Source organism: Schistocerca nitens, chromosome 3 (assembly GCF_023898315.1).
Source record: "Schistocerca nitens isolate TAMUIC-IGC-003100 chromosome 3, iqSchNite1.1, whole genome shotgun sequence".
NCBI lineage: Eukaryota > Metazoa > Arthropoda > Insecta > Orthoptera > Acrididae > Schistocerca > Schistocerca nitens.
Window position 1 is genome coordinate 453,740,663 of NC_064616.1, and position 9,402 is coordinate 453,750,064.

General features: G+C 42.4%; 1 protein-coding gene across 1 annotated transcript in view; it reads right to left on the reverse strand.

The window, feature by feature from the left end:
• The window catches only part of LOC126249273 (speckle-type POZ protein-like), a 92,656-nt gene extending 83,595 nt beyond the window's left edge, over positions 1-9,061 (reverse strand). Inside the window, exon 1 of the mRNA XM_049950927.1 lies at positions 9,019-9,061. The gene's annotated coding sequence lies outside the window, so the exon portion shown is untranslated. The remainder of the gene's footprint in view (positions 1-9,018) is intronic.
• Positions 9,062-9,402: the final 341 nt, after the last annotated feature.

Here is a 9,402-nt window from a genome sequence, read left to right on the forward strand (position 1 = left end):
AATCCCTGTGAAGTGACGACGTGGTCATCAGCTGCCAGGCGACTCGTAGGCGTCAGTTTGCGTCCCGCAAGGATGAGGCGGCGGCATCTCTTTCATACTTGACACCTGAGAAATTCCTGTCGAAATACTTGCTCACCTAGGCACGGTTGAAGCCACGATGATGATTAGCTATGGTGTGGGTCCAGAGCTGAGAGAGATGTTCCAATGCTTCCCAGAATAGCACAGGGTGCATTGTTCCTAGCGATCCTAACTGGACAGCCCGTTTTAAAACAGTCGTTTCTCGTTGCAGCGGGATCTTCCCACGAAATTTCAATCACGAGCTTTCTGCTCCCAATGCGAAAATATTTTGTTGAAGCCGACCTACATAGGTAGAAACGATCATAATAAAATAAGGAAAATTGGAGTTCGCACGGAAAGATATAGGTTTCAGCTTTTTCAGCGCGCTGTTAGAGGGTGGAATAACAGAGAATTGTTGTGACGGTGGTTCGATGACCCCTCTGCCAGGCACTTAAGCGTGATTTGCAGAGTAGCCATGTAGATGTAAATAACGGAGAAACACCTTTATTTTGAAAATTAAGAAAAAAAATAAATGAGGAAAACTTGTTTTATTCGGTGATTACTTCAATTTAAAATCATTACTAATAACACAGAAATCATAAGAAAATTAAAAATGCGCTAGTATTGTCACTATGTCAAAAAATCGCCATGTTATTGTTTTTCATGGAGCCTTATTTACTTCCGGTGGAACACCAGTGTTCCGCGGAACACAATTTGGGAAGCGCAGCCGTACCAAAGCAGCAGCAAGAACTCCATTGTCGAACGTTAGTGGGGTGTGTAAGCGGGGCCACCACGTGTAACAAACGCATGCACTGTCGCAACGTGATCCATGTCAGTGGTAGAGGTCTGTTGGGTATTGTTCATTTATTTATGATGCTACTTGGACGAAATGACACTGTGATAACAGCGTATATTTACATCCGCAGGTTGAGGGAAAGGCTTCTTCTCATAGGCAGAAGGCAGGAACACGAGGGTTAGGACAACTTACTTACCTTTCCCTGTTATTTTTCAAACCCTATTTCTTGTTATTTGTCCTCAGTTTTTGCGCCCTTTCTGTGCCTGTTACTATGGCATGGGCTTATCTCTGCACCCTTCCGGTACTGCCCTGTGCTACTAAGAAGTCTTTATTTTCAAAGTATGTAAACATATTTACACGAATGAGCCAAAATATTATAAGTACTGTCCATCGCGAGACTGAATGCCGACTGGTGCCACTGCGAGCACATCCCGCGGTAAGGAAAGAACAGAAGTGGAGTAGAGATGAATGAGAAATCATTCTAACGACGATACGCGCGGAAAATGACATAGGCGACTTTAACAAAGGGCAGATTGTTACGCCCTGCTGCCTCAGAATGAGCATCCCGGGAACGTCAAAGATGATCGCCTGTTTGCTTGCTGCTGTCGGGAGCATCTACGGAAAATGGTTGCACACGTACGCGACAATGTGTTGCTCATTGCTGAACATGGATGTCGGAGGCTTGCGAGCTCCGTAAAGCAGGATTAGAAGACAGAGTACAATTCTGTTACAGACACAAGTGTTTCAGACTATACCGTTCAGTGTACGTTGCTGAATATCGGGCTCTAGAGCAGGCGACTTCGTATGTGTTACCACGTTGACCCGACGACATCGTCAATTACTGTTTCATTGAGCACAGGATCATCGAGATTGGACTGTGGCTCAATAACGTATATCCTGGTTGGATGAATGACATTTATTTTCATACCAGGTGAGGGTTCAAATGGTTCAAATGGCTCTGAGCACTATGGGACTTAACATCTGAGGTCATCAGTCCCCTAGAACTTAGAACTACTTAAACCTAACTAACCTAAGGACATCACACACATCCATGCCCGAGGCAGGATTCGAACCGGCGACCGTAGCGGTCGCGCGGTTCCAGACCCAGGTGAGGGTGTGAGGGTGTGATATATCGCCATCCGGGATAAAGGCTGCTCAATACATACATCGTGCCACTGGCGCAGATCAGAGTAGTAGTGTTATGCTATGGGGGACGATCACTTCGGATTCCATGGGACTTATGGAGCTAATGCAAGACACTATCATGACTATGTACCACGTTAACATTATTGCGAACCAACTGCAACTCTTAATAGACGAAGACGACCATAATGTCTTTTAAAATGGAGTTTATTCATTTCATTTATTAAATGGAAGAGAAGCATATTTTATGTTAAAGAGGTGAGAGGAGTTATATAAATGCAGTACTCAAATGCAGTCTAGCGTTCACATGGAACGACTACTGACAGTAAGGAGCTGAAATCTGACGAATTTCGCGATTGGGCATTGAACTGTTAAATAACTAACCAGAAGCATCAAGGGAAACAAGTTTACTGTAACCGGATTTGGAGGGCCGTGCAAACGTCGGCAGCGGACATTTACATCTCAACAACCATTTAAACGGCGCGGCGCGCAAGACAGTGTTAAACGGCCTGCAGCTCGAGTTCGCTGTCCACTGCTGCGTGGATTTAAATGTCTGCCGCCGCCGATGGTTGTATTGTAAGCCAGTGCTACTTATCTTTGGCACAATTGTAGGGTACATACTTAGGTGTAACAAATGCGCTTCTCGGGCGTTTTAGAGAAATCGAGGTTAAAAATTTTGCGAGCCACACGAAAGCGCCAGCCGTCGAGCAATGGCGTTATCGTAACGGGCTAAGGTGGCAGACTAGGGGTCTGCACGTATTGCATTCATGTTAAGTTTTTTTTCTGATCTTCCACCACCAACTTGTACCGCTACAACGAGTCATATTTCTTAGGAAAGAAACAGTAAATAATAATAATAATAATAATAATAATAATCACAGTGGTGCTTTCGTTGCGAGATATGATCTAGGTATCGTAATGAGTCGTTATAAAATGAGCTTTCAACTACTGCTGATTTCGTGTGACTATTAAAATGTCGTCGCAGTCAAGTAATTACATTCTTAGTTTATCGTCGACATTGATGACACGACTGCATTTTTAGTAGTATCTATCATAAAAGAATGAAAAGCATAGCGTAGGCTTGCACCAAGTACATTTTGTGAATGGCACTTACTGGCGTACACTTTTGATTTTTAATAAATTTAGTGGAATGAACGCTTCATTAACATTCAATAAAGAATGGTCGTTAAGAAATAATTTTTGATGCAAACCACGTCAAACGCACATACCCGAGTGAGACTTAGGCCTCGTGTCGAAAGGATTAATGGCGGAAGTAAATTCTCGATAAAGTTTGTACAATAAATTGCTGAGAAGTGGAAGAACAGGAAAAGTGTTGTCCAAACATTGATATTTATTTACTAGAGAAAATATATACATGGACCACATCAAACAGCATTGATAAGACAATAAAATGAGCCTGTTTACCTTATTCATGGTGTTTTTTTTTCTCTAAGTACCAAATAACGTCAAAAGCGACTGCACTTTTCCCCTTCAATAGAGTTGCCGTTTTCACTGTTAAAAAAAGTCTATTAAAGGAAAACTGCTGCATCAATTTACTTCCTTATTTATACACAGTGTAGGCTCTTTTTGATCAGGTGTTATAAAACCTAAAGCATTTTTCATTTACAGATTTTTTTTTTTTTTTGTGGAAGGACACTCAATGGCAAAAATATCCAAGCCGTCATTCCACTATGTCAAGAAAACAAAGAACATAGATAAAGTATAGGCGCTACTATAAAATGAGCGAGCGCAACGAAAATAGGTTAACTTCCGGCGTTAGCAGACGGCGACACTGTCCTCTCTCCCACCATCGTCTGTCTTTTCTCTCGAGAAAGCCTGTGTGAATTGGAGTTCCTTTGTGGAACGTTTTGACGTTCTGTTCCGTCCCGTTATGTGTGAATCATACTTCAGCCGGTTGCCCTAACACTGCTGCTCCATGGCTGGCACTCTCGTATGGTATTCAACAGTCTCATAAAATAAAACCACGAACCCCCATTTCCCTAAAAACATTGTGAGACACATCGTAGTTGACAGCCTTTATTACATCTACTACAATCGCGCCACCAGCAAAATCCGTGACCCATTTGGGTGCATGCTACCCTTGACAGTGGGGATGGCGCTGTTGGGTGCCCTGTCAGTGGCATAGAACTTATTGCGGAGGTCAACATCCAAGGTGTTTTATTCTCTGCGCTCAGGAGTTTGCTGCCCTACGACCAGGACTGATCGAGGGGATTTTGGGGTCACCTGCAGGAAGCTATTATTAGATGTTATACAATAACGAAAAATGCTGAGCAGGAATCATTTGCCAGGTTTGTAGGTAACAATGGGACAAAAATCGACCTTACTAAGCCAGGAATGACGTAAATGTTTTGCAGTGAACGGAATTCAGGAAGTGGTCTATGGGGAGGGGTGGGGGAAGTGACCGACTTTGGCCGGAAGAAGTCGAACTGATAGTGAGATTGTGAGTTCCGTTTCCTGCGCCGTACTTGTGTTACATATGAGGGTAGCGCGTTGCCCGTAGCGTGCCACTAGCTTCGTGTCAGAGAAACCCTGGTAAAATTCTCAACTTAAGGTTTTAAAAAATGTGATCTACGAAGTGCCTGTGCAGGTGTTTGATGCATGTAAATGTCTGCATACTCAAATATGAAGTATGTTGTTATCAATCAGCCGGGAATCGAACCAAAGTAAAGACGATGGCCCAAACCTCGTTAATTAAAGGAACCTCTTAAACAACGTTATGTTCCACCATCATTAAATATGTAGATACTGCTCCGTACCAACACCATTTCACGGTTAACTTCTTCCTGATACTATATAAAGAGCTTGGCTCAAATGGCTCTCAGCACTATGGGACTTAACATCTATGGTCATCAGTCCCCTAGAACTTAGAACTACTTAAACCTAACTAACCTAAGGACATCACACAACACCCAGTCATCACGAGGCAAATACTATTGCAACTGGGATTTTAACAAACAACTTCGAAGTGCGCGAAAATCTGAACACTGCGTATGGAATTACGGGAAACTGCAAGAGAAAAGAATAAAGAAGAACGTGTTTCCATGTCCTATAAAATAATTACAAAAAGATATATATTATGAAATAGGAAAAGCTACTTAAGCTTATCCACGAGCTGCATACGAATGAAACACATTCTCATTACTACCACGCAAAACCCATGGTAAATTAATCAATGTTTCTCGCTGCATAAAAATATAACATTACGTTACCTCATTTCAGTATAACTGACTCATTCTAAACAGCATATTCATCGTCACTGTTGTTTCCACAAGTGCTTTGACAAATATCTGAAAGTTTCAGAGTAATTTGTAGCACTAACCTCTGTGTCACGATTTTTTTTTTTAGTTTATACCTGCTGCTGTAATATATTAACAGTAGGCCAAACGAAGTATGCAGTTATCTTATCGAGTAACAGCTGATCAATAGCAGTTCACTGTTCCTCATATAGAAGGAGACGAATAAGCCTGCGGCGGAAGACAGCCTAAACCAATTTTTATGATAAAGCGTTCTACAGAGCAGCAGCTGAGGTGGTTCATTTGGAGTCTATTTTATGTTTCCAACGGCTAGGACAGTACAATTATGTTAAAATGCATCAAATTATTTCTGTAACTAACCAATGTGTTTATTTTCGCTCTTGTAGTGAATGAACTGCCAAGGGGGAGGTTACCATGAGAAAAAGATTGAATAATCAACGAAAGGATAACGTTCTACGAGTCGGGGCGTGGAATGTCAGAAGCTTGAACGTGGTAGGGAAACTAGAAAATCTGAAAAGGGAAATGCAAAGGCTCAATCTAGATTTAGTAGGGGTCAGTGAAGTGAAGTGGAAGGAAGACAAGGATTTCTGGGCAGATAAGTATCGGGTAATATCAACAGCAGCAGAAAATGGTATAAAGGTGTAGGATTCGTTATGAATAGGAAGGTAGGGCAGAGGGTGTGTTACTGTGAACAGTTCAGTGACCGGGTTGTTCTAATCAGAATCGACAGCAGACCAACACCGACAACGATAGTTCAGGTATACATGCCGACGTCGCAAGCTGAAGATGAACAGATAGAGAAAGTGTATGAGGATATTGAAAGGGTAATGCAGTATGTAAAGGGGGACGAAAATCTAATAGTCATGGGCGACTGGAATGCAGTTGTAGGGGAAGGAGTAGAAGAAAAGGTTACAGGAGAATATGGGCTTGGGACAAGGAATGAAAGAGGAGAAAGACTAATTGAGTTCTGTAACAAGGTTCAGCTAGTAGTAACGAATACCCTGTTCAAGAATCACAAGAGGAGGAGGTATACTTGGAAAAGGCCGGGAGATACGGGAAGATTTCAATTAGATTATATCATGGTCAGACAGAGATTCCGAAATCAGATACTGGATGGTAAGGCGTACCCAGGAGCAGATAGAGAAAGTGTATGAGGATATTGAAAGGGTAATGCAGTATGTAAAGGGGGACGAAAATCTAATAGTCATGGGCGACTGGAATGCAGTTGTAGGGGAAGGAGTAGAAGAAAAGGTTACAGGAGAATATGGGCTTGGGACAAGGAATGAAAGAGGAGAAAGACTAATTGAGTTCTGTAACAAGGTTCAGCTAGTAGTAACGAATACCCTGTTCAAGAATCACAAGAGGAGGAGGTATACTTGGAAAAGGCCGGGAGATACGGGAAGATTTCAATTAGATTATATCATGGTCAGACAGAGATTCCGAAATCAGATACTGGATGGTAAGGCGTACCCAGGAGCAGATATAGACTCAGATCACAATATAGTAGTGATGAAGAGTAGGCTGAAGTTCGAGACATTAGTCAGGAAGAATCAATACGCAAAGAAGTGGGATACGGAAGTACTAAGGAATGACGAGATACTTTTGAAGTTCTCTAACGCTATAGATACAGCAATAAGGAATAGCGCAGTAGGCAGTACAGTTGAAGAGGAATGGACATCTCTAAAAAGGGCCATCACAGAAGTTGGGAAGGAAAACATAGGTACAAAGAAGGTAGCTGCGAAGAAACCATGGGTAACAGAAGAAATACTTCAGTTGATTGATGAAAGGAGGAAGTACAAACATGTTCCGGGAAAATCAGGAATACAGAAATACAAGTCGCTGAGGAATGAAATAAATAGGAAGTGCAGGGAAGCTAAGAAGAAATGGCTGCAAATGTGAAGACATCGAAAAAGATATGATTGTCGGAAGGACAGACTCAGCATACAGGAAAGTCAAAACAACCTTTGGTGACATTAAAAGCAACGGTGGTAACATTAAGAGTGCAACGGGAATTCCACTGTTAAATGCAGAGGAGAGAGCAGATAGGTGGAAAGAATACATTGAAAGCCTCTATGAGGGTGAAGATTTGTCTGATGTGATAGAAGAAGAAACAGGAGTCGATTTAGAAGAGATAGGGGATCCAGTATTAGAATCGAAATTTAAAAGAGCTTTGGAGGACTTACGGTCAAATAAGGCAGAAGGGATAGATAACATTCCATCAGAATTTCTAAAATCATTGGGGGAAGTGGCAACAAAACGACTATTCACGTTGGTGTGCAGAATATATGAGTCTGGCGACATACCATCTGACTTTCGGAAAAGCATCATCCACACAATTCCGAAGACGGCAAGAGCTGACAAGTGCGAGAATTATCGCACAATCAGCTTAAGAGCTCATGCATCGAAGCTGCTTACAAGAATAATATACAGAAGAATGGAAAAGAAAATTGAGATTGCGCAAGGTGACGATCAGTTTGGCTTTAGGAAAAGTAAAGGGACGAGAGAGGCAATTCTGACGTTACGGCTAATAATGGAAGCAAGGCTAAAGAAAAATCAAGACACTTTCATAGGATTTGTCGACCTGGAAAAAGCGTTCGACAATATAAAATGGTGCAAGCTGTTCGAGATTCTGAAAAAAGTAGGGGTAAGCTATAGGGAGAGACTGGTCATATACAATATGTACAACAACCAAGAGGGAATAATAAGAGTGGACGATCAAGAACCAAGTTCTCGTATTAAGAAGGGTGTAAGACAAGGCTGTAGCCTTTCGCCCCTACTCTTCAATCTGTACATCGAGGAAGCAATGATGGAAATAAAAGAAAGGTTCAGGAGTGGAATTAAAATACAAGGTGAAAGGATATCAATGATACGATTCGCTGATGACATTGCTATCCTGAGTGAAAGTGAAGAAGAATTAAATGATCTGCTGAACGGAATGAACAGTCTCATGAGTACACAGTATGGTTTGAGAGTAAATCGGAGAAAGACGAAGGTAATGAGAAGTAGTAGAAATGAGAACAGCGAGAAACTTAACATCAGGATTGATGGTCACGAAGTCAATGAAGTTAAGGAATTCTGCTACCTAGGCAGTAAAATAACCAATGACGGACGGAGCAAGGACGACATCAAAAGCAGACTAGCTATGGCAAAAAAGGCATTTCTGGCCAAGAGAAGTCTACTAATATCAAATACCGACCTTAATTTGAGGAAGAAATTTCTGAGGATGTACGTCTGGAGTACAGCATTGTATGGTAGTGAAACATGGACTGTGGGAAAACCGGAACAGAAGAGAATCGAAGCATTTGAGATGTGGTGCAATAGACGAATGTTGAAAATTAGGTGGACTGATAAGGTAAGGAATGAGGAGGTTCTATGCAGAATCGGAGAGGAAAGGAATATGTGGAAAACACTGATAAGGAGAAGGGACAGGATGATAGGACATCTGCTAAGACATGAGGGAATGACTTCCATGGTACTAGAGGGAGCTGTAGAGGGCAAAAACTGTAGAGGAAGACAGAGATTGGAATACGTCAAGCAAATAATTGAGGACGTAGGTTGCAAGTGCTACTCTGAGATGAAGAGGTTAGCACAGGAAAGGAATTCGTGGCGGGCCGCATCAAACCAGTCAGTAGACTGATGACCAAAAAAAAAGTGAATGAATTTCTCCTTGACGTCCAAGACGATGTGTTCTCACGCAACGTGGCTCGGTTATCACATTGCAAACGCTTTTCCTTTTGTGCTACTCACAGTAAGTGCCGACTTCTTCGATGAGTGGACTGCGTCTGCAGGCGTGATCACAGCTGTTTGGGATTAGGTCACACTGCCGTTCGAGGTCCCTGTAGCGTCCCGACGCGGCGATGCTGGCGCTGCCTCTGCGATAAAAAACGGCTGCGTTGCCAAGCCGCCTTCCCCGATCACATCGGCGTCCTCCTAGATTTTACTAGCGCAGTTTTCAAAACGAAAAACCGGGCCAGAATCCCGTTTCTTGTATATGGCGCGAGGGAGGGACTTTCGGAATTGGTCGATCGGATTTTAGTCACGGTTCCCAGGAAAGTTTTAGGTACGAAGCAAACATCTGCACTATCTGATCAAAAGTCTACGGACACCTAATAGTGGACATTAATATGGGAA